A 12095-nucleotide genomic window follows, 5' to 3' on the forward strand; every position below is an offset into this window, starting at 1 on the left:
ATAAATGTTTGTTGATGGAATAGGTGGCTGAGGAGCCCATTCGGACCAAGGCTGCAAGTGGGAGGGCACAGCACGTGGAAAGGTATAGAGGTGGGAGGGGAATGCAGAGCCTGGACACCAAGCTGAAGTGCTGGGACTTCACAAGCCCCCCATTGCCGGGCTGGCCTCAGTCTCCCCAGGGGGCAGGAGGCAAGGGGGTAGAGTCCAGACAGACACAGGCAGGTGCTTGGCTGATTTGCCTGGGACTCTGGCTCAGCCGGAAAGCTTGTCAGAGCAAAACCACGGGCAGGAAGGCCTGGCTGCTGGCGGACATTTGTGGTCGCCAGTACGGCCCCTGGGCAGCTGCCGGGGGCCTGGAAGAACCGGGTTGTCTCCACGGATGCCAGGGAGGCTGCAGGTGGCCCAGGATCCAATGTCCCACTGCGTGTGTGCGCCACTGGGAAGCCACACAGCCTGCCTGAGCCCCCAGACTGCTGGGAGCCCTGGGTGGGACTCAGCGGGCAAGGCATGCACCAAAGGTGCTTAATAACCAAAGGCAAGAGGATTTATGCAAGCTGGTGGACCTCTCTGTGCCTCAGTTTCCCATCTGTGGGAGGCTCGTGCGGCTGCCCTGAGGACTGAACAATGCGATTTATGCATCAAACATAAGCACACAGCAGGCGTGCAAGAAATGTCACTTAGATAAATACACAATAGTAAAACTTTTATGGAGCACCTCCTGTATACTGGAGATGCCAGAGGGACCGGGACAGCGTGCAGCGCAGTGGGGGAGACCTACACAGTCACACCCATATGGAGAGGTGCTTTGGACAGAGAGGGACATTGAGGTCCTGAGAGGAGCTCTCTTTCTAAGGTCACAAAGGGGCAGGGAGGTTACAGGGAGGTCTCGGAAACAGGAAGACCAGTTTGTTTGGAGTCCCAAAGGCAGGGGGCCAGAGTGCTCCCCACCGGCTGAGGGTATGCTGCAGCCCCCTGGGAACCTCTTTTCGCGTCAGGCCCCATGGGCGCTGGGACAGAAAATAGCCATGGTCTCTGCAGCCAGCTTGCTCTGTTCAAATCCCAGTTCTGCCACTTTCCAACTGGGTGACCTTGGACAAGACGCCCCCCATGCCTCAGTTTCCTTACATGTCTACTGAGTATTGTTTAATATAATGCTTGTGGATTGAATAAATGTCCTCATATATGAAGAGGGCCATGTAGACCCCCGGAGTTCCTGACGCCGCAGCATCCCCATGATCCCCGCGGATCCGATAGAGGATGGATTCTGGGTATGCGGGACTGGCCAGAATGGACCGGGGCAGTAATTTGGGGAGGGGAGCGGCGATCAGGCCCTCCACCGGGACAAAAGCAGGGTACCTTCTCTTGGGTCACTCTTCCACCCTCCACCCCCGCCCCCGCCCCCAGTGCCGCCGGCCGCCCACCTGGCTCCGCCCTCCGTTCCGCGCCACCTTTGCTCCGGGCCGGGTTTTGCGCGGCTCCGGCCCGGCTTGGTAAGGGGGGGGGGTTGCCGGGTGAGGGGGGGGCGGAGGTGGCAGAGTCGCGAGTCGCAGCGGCGGCCGCGGCGGGCAGAGGAGATGCGGCCGCGGCGCGCCCCCGGTCCGGCCGCCGCGCAGCGCCCCCCCCGGAGCCGACGCCAGCGCGCCGGGGGCCGGGGCTGAGCCCCCTCCCCCAGCGCAGCGCAGCGGGCCCGGGGGCGGGGAGAGCGCGCGCCCCCAGCCCCCCTCCCCACCCTGGGATGCCTGGCTGAGCCGGCCGGGCCGGGACAGGTGCGCGCACGAACCGCCCCCCCCCCACCCGCGCCCTCCCGCCCTCGAGCTCCCTCCCGCGCACTCGCGGCGGCCGCGGCTCCGAGGTAAGCGCCCCGGGGCGTCTGCAAGAGGGGGGGCTGGGGAGGCGCTATCCCGGGGGTGTCTGTCGGCACGCAGCTGGGGGCTGAATTGTTGGCTGGGGTGGCCGGGTCAGGCGCTATAATGGGGGGCCTGGGGGCCCCGCCACTGCGAGGGGGATGGATTAGGGCCGGAGAGGGGGTTTGTGGAGCTCTGTAACGGGAGGATCTGCTGGCAACGCAACTGGGGAGGGGGCTGGATTTTAGGGGGGTCGCAGTATGGAGCGATATAATGGGGGTCCAGTAACAACGCTTTGAAGGGTCTGGATTTGGGCCTGGGGCGCTGAATGAGACTCCATAATGGGGGTGTTTAATGGCACCGCAGCTGGGGGGGCCTGGATTGTTGACTGGGGGCCTGTATGTGGAGCTATAATGGGGGTTCTGTCGGCACCGCAACGGGTGGAGGTTTTGTCCGGGGGGGCCGTAAGAGGCATAATAATGGGGGCTCGCGGTTGCGCCGCTGGGGAGCTGGATTTGGGCCCAGGTGGGGGTTTCAGGGCAGGCAGGGGGCCTGCTGGCCGAGGGTGGGAGGTGGTGCTGGGGGGCGGGGCCCTGGGCGCTAAGTCGAGGGCCCCCCGGGGCTGGTGTGGTGGTCCCAGCGAGGTGAGGCCCCTCCGCGCCACTCCTTGGTCCAGCCGCCGCACCTTGGACGCCCCTGAACGAATCCAGGGCCCGGGCCGCGGGGTAGGGGCCGGGGTGCGGGGAGAGAGTCAGCCGGTCCGGTTCCCCCCCGATGCAGTGGGAGCCCAAGGGTTCGCGGCCCCCCAAGAGCTGACAAAGGGACAAAGAAAGCGTCTCCGAGAGCGCTGGGAGGGGTGGGGGGCGCCGAGTGTGGCCCCCTCCCGTGGGCGCTGATTGGTCTCCAGGGTGGGGGTCACGTGCCCCCTGTCCCACTCTCCTCCTCGGGATGCCCTCCCAGTTTGGGGCACCTCCGCCCTGCTCTGCCCCTGCCCGGACGTGTAGACGCTGAAGCTGGGAGTTTTTGCAAGCGTCCTGGGGCTGGGGGCGATTCCCAGACCCTCAACCCCTGTTTGTCCCTGTCTGGCTGAGGTCTTTGGCATCCTCCCCCTTGAGGCTGTCATCTTTGACTCCCAGACTGGAGGGGAACTGGGGCTTGGGGTTAGGGGATTGGGCCCTTAAGTTTTGGGGGTCTCTTTTGGGTTTAAGGAGGAAGGGGGGACTAATGGCTGGGGCTTCAGAAAAGCCCCCCCCCCCAGTTTGCAAAATTGCATTACTTCATATTTTTCTGGGTTCCCTCAGCTTCTCAAGGGTACAGCGCACTCTCCAAAATCAAAGTTCAGTACCCCCGGGGCATCCCTCCCCTACAGACGCTGGCCAGTCCCTTTCCCATATCCTAGTACATATGTTTTCTCTCAAGGATGAAATTTTGAAATTTTTGAATGTATCTGAGCAATTGCTGAAACTCTATTTAGACAGAGTACAGGGTGTGGGGAGAGGCTGAGAGTCATAGGTGGGGTCAGTATTCTCCTGGGAGGGGGTCCTGAGCTCTTTGGGAAGGTAGCTGGGGGATCCCTGTGGCACAGAGGACCTTGGATATTGGGTAGGTGGCAGACTGGCAGGAGACTCGTTAAACTGTAGCGTGTCCACCCTGAATTGGACCATTCCCAAGAACAAACAGGGAGACTGAGGCCCAGAATGGGTGGAGAGGGAAGCCAGGCCTCTCCACTGCTGGGGCTGTTAGACGGGGTCAAGGGGGAACGGAGCCTCCACATCTGCTGAAACCCAAAATGCCAGCCCAAAGGTTTCCTTGGAAACCCTGGCTCCCCACCCAGCCAACCTGGGCAGGGCAGAAATTAGACCTGGAGCTTCCAACGCCCCACCTCTCTCTAAAAAAAAAAAAGCATCATAGAGAAGGCTGGGGCCTGAAAGCAGGGGTGCTGCTGTGTGGCCTCAGACAGGTCTGTAGCCCTCTCTGGGCTGCGATCTCCCCAGAAGGTTTTAGGACCTGAGTGGAGGGAGATAAGGCAGAGAGAGGTCCCAAGGAATACCCTGGATTTGTAACCTCTCCCTCCAGTCCCCACCTGCCTTCTGCCAGGGCTGAGCACCCATGGGGCCTAAGGGTCCTGTCGCCTCCTCTGCTTTGAGGTGAGAGCACGACTCCCAGCGGAGGTATTGAGTCACCAGGGAGGGGCCATTCACTTCTGTCCTCTGGTCAAAGAAGGTGCTGGAGATGTGAGCTGCAGGAGGGTTTGTCATCTGCAGTGGCTGCCCAGGGCTTGAGCCGAGAGTTGCTGGGGTTACCGGGGGCTGGACCAGGAAGATAGAAATCAAACTGTCCTTGCAAAGGTGACCCTGACGTCAGCTGGCGGGACAGGTAAGCTGGGTCCCCCGGGGCTGAAGGATGTGCCAGTCGCTGCCCATCTCCCAGGAAGGAGGGTGTCCCTAACTGACCCTGTGGTGTGGCCCTGTCCTGTGTGCCCAGCCCTTTGCCAGGTGATGATGGGGAACCCAGAGAGGACTCAGCCAGGGTCAGGACAGGTGGAAGCAGGGATGCCAGTGCCAGCATCCCCTGTCTGGAGGAGGGGATGCTGGCACTGGCCTTGAGGGGTGAGAAGGCGGTTGCCAGGAGGCGAGGGGGGACAGGGATCCCAGGTGGAGGGAGCAGTGGGGAAAACCATGGAGGGGTGTGTTGGGGGACTCCTGAGTGACTGGGCTATTTTAAGGGTGGGAGACAATAAGCAATGAGGCCTGAGAGGTGACAGGGGCCGCGGATGCCAAGCTGGGGAGCAGGCTTTATCCCGAGGGCAATAGGGAGCCATCGGAGATCTTAGAGCAGGGGAGGGAATGGGCCACGTTTCAGACCTTGAGCAGCCGTGGGGAAGGATAGCTACCAGGAGACAGGTTTTCCAGAATGCTGGGAAAATGTTTAGGATACAGTGATTCCAAAATTCTAAGCCATTTAAGGGGCTGCAGGTTCTCAGACTGATTCATCCAAGACCCAGTGGTGATTGGGGTTGACCGTGGGTGGGGCCTCATTTAGCAGAAACAGGGACACTGAGGCTCATGGCAGCCTGGGAGGGGGCCCCGGCCGCCTGCCCCACATCCCGTGGTCAAATTATCTAGGAGTCGGCTTCAGGGGACAGACCCACACGCCAGATACCCCCACCATTGTGATCGGTGTAGGTTGCCAGAGCCAGGGTTTGATGTGTGGCCTGAGAGGTCTGGGCCTGAGCCACATAATTCTCTCTTATTATCACAGTCGTTCATCACCTGCCCTTGAGGGATGTCCAGATGAAGTGGCAGGCATTAGAATGTGCAAAGGAGGTGACTTGGGAGGCCAAGGACCTCCTCTTCCATCTCTTTGGGCAGGGATACAGGGGTGGCCTCCTACCAGCCACCCTTGAAGCTCCTTCGCTGGCCCCAGGGTCCAAAGGTGGTAGCCCCAGGGTCCAAAGGTGGTAGCCCCAGGGTCTGCTGGGAGGGAAGCCCAGTCTAGTGAGGACTACATTTCCCAGGGTGCATTTTGTCCCAGGCTGAGCCTGCCTTCCAAGGGCTGACCTAGGAGAGAACTTCCCAACTGCAGGATCCCAGAGAGGATTGTGGGTACATGGGTTTTCAGGAGGGCCCGGGGGAGACCTGGTCTAGAGTGGTAGGGAAGGTCAGTCACTAAACAGATGCTCCCAGTGGCCTCTGTGTGCCTGGCCCTGGGCTGGGTGATGCTGGGATTGCAGAGAGGGAGATTTAGCTCTAGTTAGTGCCTGGTTGGCCCTCAAGGGTCTTCCAGGCTCAGGGAGGGGAAACAGGCAGACCCTGGCCCTCTTGGCTACATGGGATCAGAGTTGGGGCAAAATGGGGCTGAGGAAATATGGCTCTTCCCAGTGGATCAGAGAAGATGCATCGAGGACGGGCATTGCCTCTAGGACCATGACAGATGTGTAGGAGTTCACCAGGGGGAAGCGACATGTTTTCTGATAGTTTCAGAACCTTCTCCCTTTCCTGAAGGCCCAGTAAGAATCCCCTGGGGCAGTTGAGACAGCCCCTCTGAATTTTTGCCTTTAGAGGTTGCCACAACAGTTGGGTCAGACTTACCTGGGTTGGAATTCATCTCTTCATTCACTCACTCCCTCATGCCCCGTCTCTAAGCCTCAGTTTCCCCATCTGTGAAACATGGATGCTATTCTCTCTCCCTTAGGGTTGAACATTTAAACAAGAGGATGCAGGGAAGGTGCCAGGTCTGGACCTGTTCTTTTCTTACTCTGGAAAAAGGAATAATTTTGAAAAGCAGAAGCGTGTGGCCTCTGGTCCTGATCTCATTGAGAGCTGTGGGGTCTTTGCTGTCATTTCATGAGTTGACAGATGTTTAATGACTGCCTACTATGTGCCAGGTGCTGGGAACCCAGCAATGACCAAGGCAGACCAGGCCCTGCCCTTGCCAAGCTCACACTAGATGGGACCATGGACGCTAACTCAGGAGAGAAAGTGAATGGAGCATAACAAGTGCCCCGAGGAATGACACTGAGAAGGGCGGGGCTGTTTTAGCTGATGATGTCAGGGAGGGTGTCTCTGAGGAGGTGGTGTTTGAGCTGAGACCTGGAAAATGAAAAGGAGCCAGTCATGCAGAGAACTGGAAGAGCCTTCCGGGCAGAGGGCACAGCCCGTGCAAAGGCCCTGGGGCAGGACCGTGCACGGTGTGTTGGAGGAACAGTGAGGAGGCCCCTGTGTCTGGAGCAGAGGGAGCGAGGGGGAGAGAGGGAGGAGGGGAGGGCAGGGAGTGGACGGCGCAGGTCATGCAGGTCCCTGTGGGCCACAGGGAGGACTTGGACTTTTATCCCAATGAGGTGGGAGCCCTGGAGGACTCTGGGCAGAGGAGAGGCAAGGCCTGACTTAAGTGCTCACAGGCGCCTTTCGGCTGCTGCAGGGAGCAGACTGTGGGCAGCAAGGGCCAGAGCTGGGAGACCAGGGTGGAGGCGTCTGCGCTGGTCCAGATGAACCATGATGGGGGCCAGCCAGGGTGAGGCAGTAGAGGGGAAAAGAAATGGGTGGATCAGGATAGATTTTGGACTTACTAGATGTAGGGGACTGAGAGCCCCTTTCTCTGGGGGCACATAGTGCTAAGGTTAAGAGTGTGGTGTCTGGACCATATGGCCTGGGTTCAAAACCCAGTCTGGCCTTTTCCTAGCTGTGCAACCTTGGGCATATTACTTTCCCACTCTGGGCTGCCTGCAATTCCTCACCTGTAAAATGGTGAGGAAACCCCTCCTACCTACCCCACCAGTACTTTCTTCAAAGCCCTTTGCACAGGGCTTGGAACACAATAGATGCTCTATAAATGTTTGCTGTTATTTCCCTTTGAATGTCTAAGTCCCAGGGTCTGGGAAGAAGTGAGGCACAGATTGGGGTGGCAGATTCCCCGAGGTCACCCAGCAAAACGGGGGCCCCTGTCCCCTCGCCGTTTTGCTCCATTGATGCACTGTTCTCACGCCCCAGCCCCCAGAACCCACGTCACTCTGCCAGCATCTCCACCATTCCTGAGCCCTGACTCACTAGGACCTGTGGTCCTCTAGGACCCCAGGACCCATTTCCCGCCTTTGTCTTCTTCAAGTTCATCGCCAGGTCTTCCGTTCCCAGCAGCACTTGGCAGGGCCCCGCCTGCCTCCCGCCCAGCATCGCTCAGCGGTGTCCCCCTCCAGACCTGCCTTTCTGGTCTCATCCCACTTGGGGATCCCTGTGGCCTCCCAGACAGGGCCTCTAGAGAGGGACAGTGACTGGGGGAGAGGAGGGCTCCCAGAACCCCAAGTGAGAGGGGCCGGGCTCACCATCTTCTGCTTCCTCCAGATCGAGGACCCCAAGGGCAGGGACCAGATCTGTTTGCCCTCCCTACAGTGGAGCCCCCTAGAGCCAAGCCTTACTCCCCTCTGTCTCCCAAAGCTGGGTCCCAAGAGCAGCACCCTGCTCTTCTGTGTTTCCTCCAAATTGTGGTTGAGACCAGAGTACGTTTGCCCCCAGGCCAGCTCAGGGCCCCCCACTTGGGAATCTGTGGGTTCCTGACCCCCAACTCCCAGCGCCATCCCAAATTCCCTAGGAGCCCCCAGCCCCCTCGAGTGGCCCCCTCCCAGGCCCCCTAATTACCCGCTGGGTATAAATGACAGTTTAATTTCCTCGGAATGGTCGCCGCATCACCAAGAAAGCAGCGCCCCCCTTCCCCATTCCTAATTACAAGTTGCTGCTTCCGATTTGCCTCCTGGCAGCCCAATTTCCAAACAGTGATTAAAATTAATTACCCAGGAGTGCCCCCTGTCTGGCTGGCTGGGAGCCCCGGGGACCTGTCCATGTCCCCCACTCAAGGTCCTGCTTCTGACACCTGGTCTCCCCACTGGCTCTCTGAGTGGCCTGGCACTGGGGCAGCCTCTCTCTGGGTCTCTGCTTGCGTATCTGCAAGATGTGCAATTAGGCTGTGCAGCCTCGTTGACAGATGGCACATTGTGGGCACTCGGTAGACAGAGGCAGTTTAGCCACGTGGCCTGGGTTCGAATCCCAACTACACCCTTCTGTGCTGTGAGACCTTGGCCAAGTGTCTTAACCTCTCTGAGCCTGAGTTTTTCCCTCTGTGAAATGGGGATAATGGTGCTGGTCACTGCCTCATAGGGTTGGCGTGGGCAGGAAACCAGTTCAAACATGTGAAAGGCTTGGTCGAGCAGCTGGCACACAGTAGGGGCTTCATCAAATTTTAGCTTAAATCCCTGCCCTGCTGGGCTGCTGTGGGGTGCACCGGGGAGTCGACTCGGGTACTCTGAGCACCATCCTCTTTAAACGAGATGCTCAGCATTAATTGGGTGCTTACTGCATGCCCGGCTCTGTGCATGATCCCGGTCAGGGCTGAATCCCCGGCCATGTTGGCACACGGTAGGTGCTCAGGAAGTCTGGAATAAACAGATCTTTGTAGCTCTTTCATAAATTGGATCTTTTTGTGGGACATTCATTCAGCCGGTATTTGTTGAGTGCCTACTGTGCACCAGACCCCTTGCCCCCGTGGAGCCAATGTTCTCATCCCTGATTTACAGAGGCAGAAGCAAACCCAGAGAGGGGAAGGATGTAACCCTGGGCCGCACAGCAGTCAATAGTTTATTAAGCACCTACTATCTGGAGCTTATTTACCCATCATGATAACCTGTTGGGGATGGTTATCGTGCTCAAGTCACTGATGGGGAAGCTGAGGTTCTGGGAACCGAGAACACAGGGAGGAAGGCTGAGGACCAAGAGGATGTGCTGGCCACCTCCCAGGCTGGGGAGGGATGAGTTAACCAGCGTGGTGCGAACGTTGCGGGGCGAGGGAGCCCCTCTCCTCAGCGCCCCCGTGGCCTGGGCCCCAAGGGACTCCCTCTGGCTACTCTGCCAAGTTCCTAGACAGCCCCAGAGCCCGGCTGGGCTGCGCTGGGGGCAACTGAGGCAGGTGGAGGAGGCAGCTGTAAGCAGAGCTGGTAACTAGACCTGGACGACGCAGGGGCCCGGCTGCCTCGCCAGGTTACTCGATCCGCTCGGGGACGCCGGGCCCCGGAGCTGGAATCCTGGGGCGGCTGGGCTGACAGGAGCTCCTTCCATGGAACTGGAGACGGGCATCCCGCCCCCATCCTTACCACGGCAGATGGAGAAACAGGGGCTCCGAGCCTGGCCTCGGGTCACTGAGTCACCTGCTGTGGTATGGAGAGGCCCAGAGAGGGCAAGCTGCTGGCCCAAGGTCACCCAGCAAGGTCATTTCACAGAGAGTAAACACGTGTGCCAGGCCCTGTTCTAGTGCCTTATTTTACAGATGAGAAAATTGAGGCTCTGTGTCTTGTCTGGAAAAGGGGGAAAGTCCCAGGGCTCCTCTGTTACGATATGGCAGCCTCCCCGCCCATCGGCATCTTCTTGCTGTTCCTTTGATGGTTCCAGCCTCCAGGGCTTTGCCTTTTCAGTTCCCTCTCCAGGAGGTCCCCTGACCACCAGCCAAAGCAGCCCCTTTGCCATCACTCTCCATCATTCTCTGCATTTTCATCTTCAGGCTTCGATATTATTGTCAGAAGCTGAGTTCCATTTTCTGGTAATGTGTGTACCCCTATCTCCCCACTGGACTGGGAACCCCCCAAAGGCAGGGCTTTGCAACTGTCTTGGCCATCGCTGCGGCCCCATGCTGGGAACAGTGTCTGGCACACAACTGGTGCTCAGTAATTGCTCATCCAATGAGTGAATGAATAGCTTCCAATTTGAGGTACAAAGAGCCAGAGCTGGTCGCAGATGCTCCCAAGTTGGTGAGGTTGGGTGGAGCTGAGGGCGGGGTCATGGCTGGGGGAGCCGGGGGAAACGGAGCTCCCCAGGGAAGGCAGTTAGAGAAGGCTTCCTGGAGGAGGGGGCATCCCCGTGTAGACTTTTTTTGGGGGGGAGGGGGCTGCACCTCACGGCATGTGGAACTGCCCCGATCAGGGATCGAACCTATGCCCCTGCCATGGAAGCATGGAGTCTTAAACACTGGACTACCAGGGAAGTCCCAGGACTCAGCATTTATAACCGCTCCCAAGTGAGGCTGCTGCTGCTGGTGGTCTGAGGACCATATTCGAAGTAACAGAGGGTCTAAGAGGACCCTTTGAGAGTGTGACATTGGACCCCAGGTGGGAGGTGGGTGCATGGGGAGGGAAGGGGTTGCTAGAGTCCAGGGGGTGGGGGTGGAGACCTGAAATAAGGAGGGAGCCATGTGGGTATCTGAGAGAAAAGGCTTTCAGGAGTGAGGAACAGCCCGTGCAAAGGCCCTGGGGCAGGACCGGGCCTGGTGTGCTGGAGAAACAGTGAGGAGGCTCACGTGTCTGGAGCAGAGTGAGCGAGGGGGAGAGAGGAAGGAGAGGACGGCAGGGAGGGGACGGGGCAGGTCGCGCAGGGTCTTGTGGGCCCCAGGAGGACTTCGATTTTTACTGGGAGGGAGGTGGGAGCCCTGAAGGGCTGTGGGCAGAGGAGGGGCGGGGCCTGACTCGGGTGCTCACGCGCGCCCTCTGGTGGCGGCTGCGGGGAGAACAGACTTTGGGGATGAAGGGTGGGAGCTGTGGACCAGGTGGAGGGGACTGTGGGGTCCAGGCAGGAGATGCTGGGGGTCGACCAAGGAACAGACTAGAGAGGGGTGAGAATTATGGATGAATTTGGAAGACCCCACAGGACTTGCTGGCATTGGATGTGAGGGTGAGAAAAGAAGGGGCCGGTGCTGAAGGGAGCTGGTGGGGGGGTGACTCCCAGGTGGGGCCTGAACCATTAGCGGAGACAGGGAGCCTGTCCGTCAATAGATCAATTTGGTCTATGCGTTCAGCACCATTCCGGTGAAAATCCCAACATGTTTTATGTTTTATGTTATTTGTTTTGGAACTTACCAGCTGATCCTAAAATGTATGCTGAAGCCCTGGGGTAGCCCAGGTAGCCCTGGCCAGGTGGGAAAAAATGTTCCAGAAGGAAATTTGAACTTTTGATGAAGTTAGAGTAGCTAAGGCCATATGGTACCTGGGAAGGTCGATGGGAGGGTGAAGCCAGGTGGCCTGGGGGGAGTTTCCATCCCTGCCTCAGTTTCCTCATCTGTATAGTGGGACTGTACCAAGGCTTGGAGTGATGGTTGGGAGGTCAGGCAGAGAGGCCGTGCCACAGCGCGAGCCCTCCCGGCTGGGGGTGGACCTCTATCTCTTTATGGCCGTCCCTCCCACCCCCATGTGCATGGATGCACGTCTCCAGGGCTGCAGGTAGGCAGACACATGGGTGCCCTGCACGCCAAGGGGTGCACACTCTGGCCACGCAGCTCCCCACGCCTGGCCCCGGGGTTGGGAGGTAGTGCGGCTCCCAGTGACCAGGTGCCAGGGCCGGCGGTGGGGCCACTTCCAGGCAGGTGGGCGCCGGACAGCTGCTGGCAGAGATGCCTCGAGTTTCATGGAGAGAAGCAGATGGTCTTGGAAGGGTGGGAGAGGTGCCACCTCTCCGATAACCCCAGGTCAGGGGGGTAAACTGAGGCCAGGTGCAGTGGGTTGGCCCCGACGTGACCCAGACTCCCCCAAAGAGCATGTGGGGTTCAGCTCTGCATGATCGTCAAACTAACAAATGTCAATTGAGCAGGTTTAGTCTTGGCTCCACCGTTTCCATTTGGGCAAGTGACTTCGCCTCTCTGTGCCTCAGTTTCCTCATCTGTGTAAGGGGCACAGCACCCACCTCTCCGATGTGTTGTGCGGATCAAATGAGTTCATTTAAGTCC

The sequence above is a fragment of the Delphinapterus leucas genome, unplaced genomic scaffold (genome assembly GCF_059928025.1).
Source record: "Delphinapterus leucas isolate spDelLeu-1000000601 "Yukka" unplaced genomic scaffold, BTC_Dleu_Yukka2 spDelLeu_asBTCV2_sq25, whole genome shotgun sequence".
Classification (NCBI taxonomy): domain Eukaryota; kingdom Metazoa; phylum Chordata; class Mammalia; order Artiodactyla; family Monodontidae; genus Delphinapterus; species Delphinapterus leucas.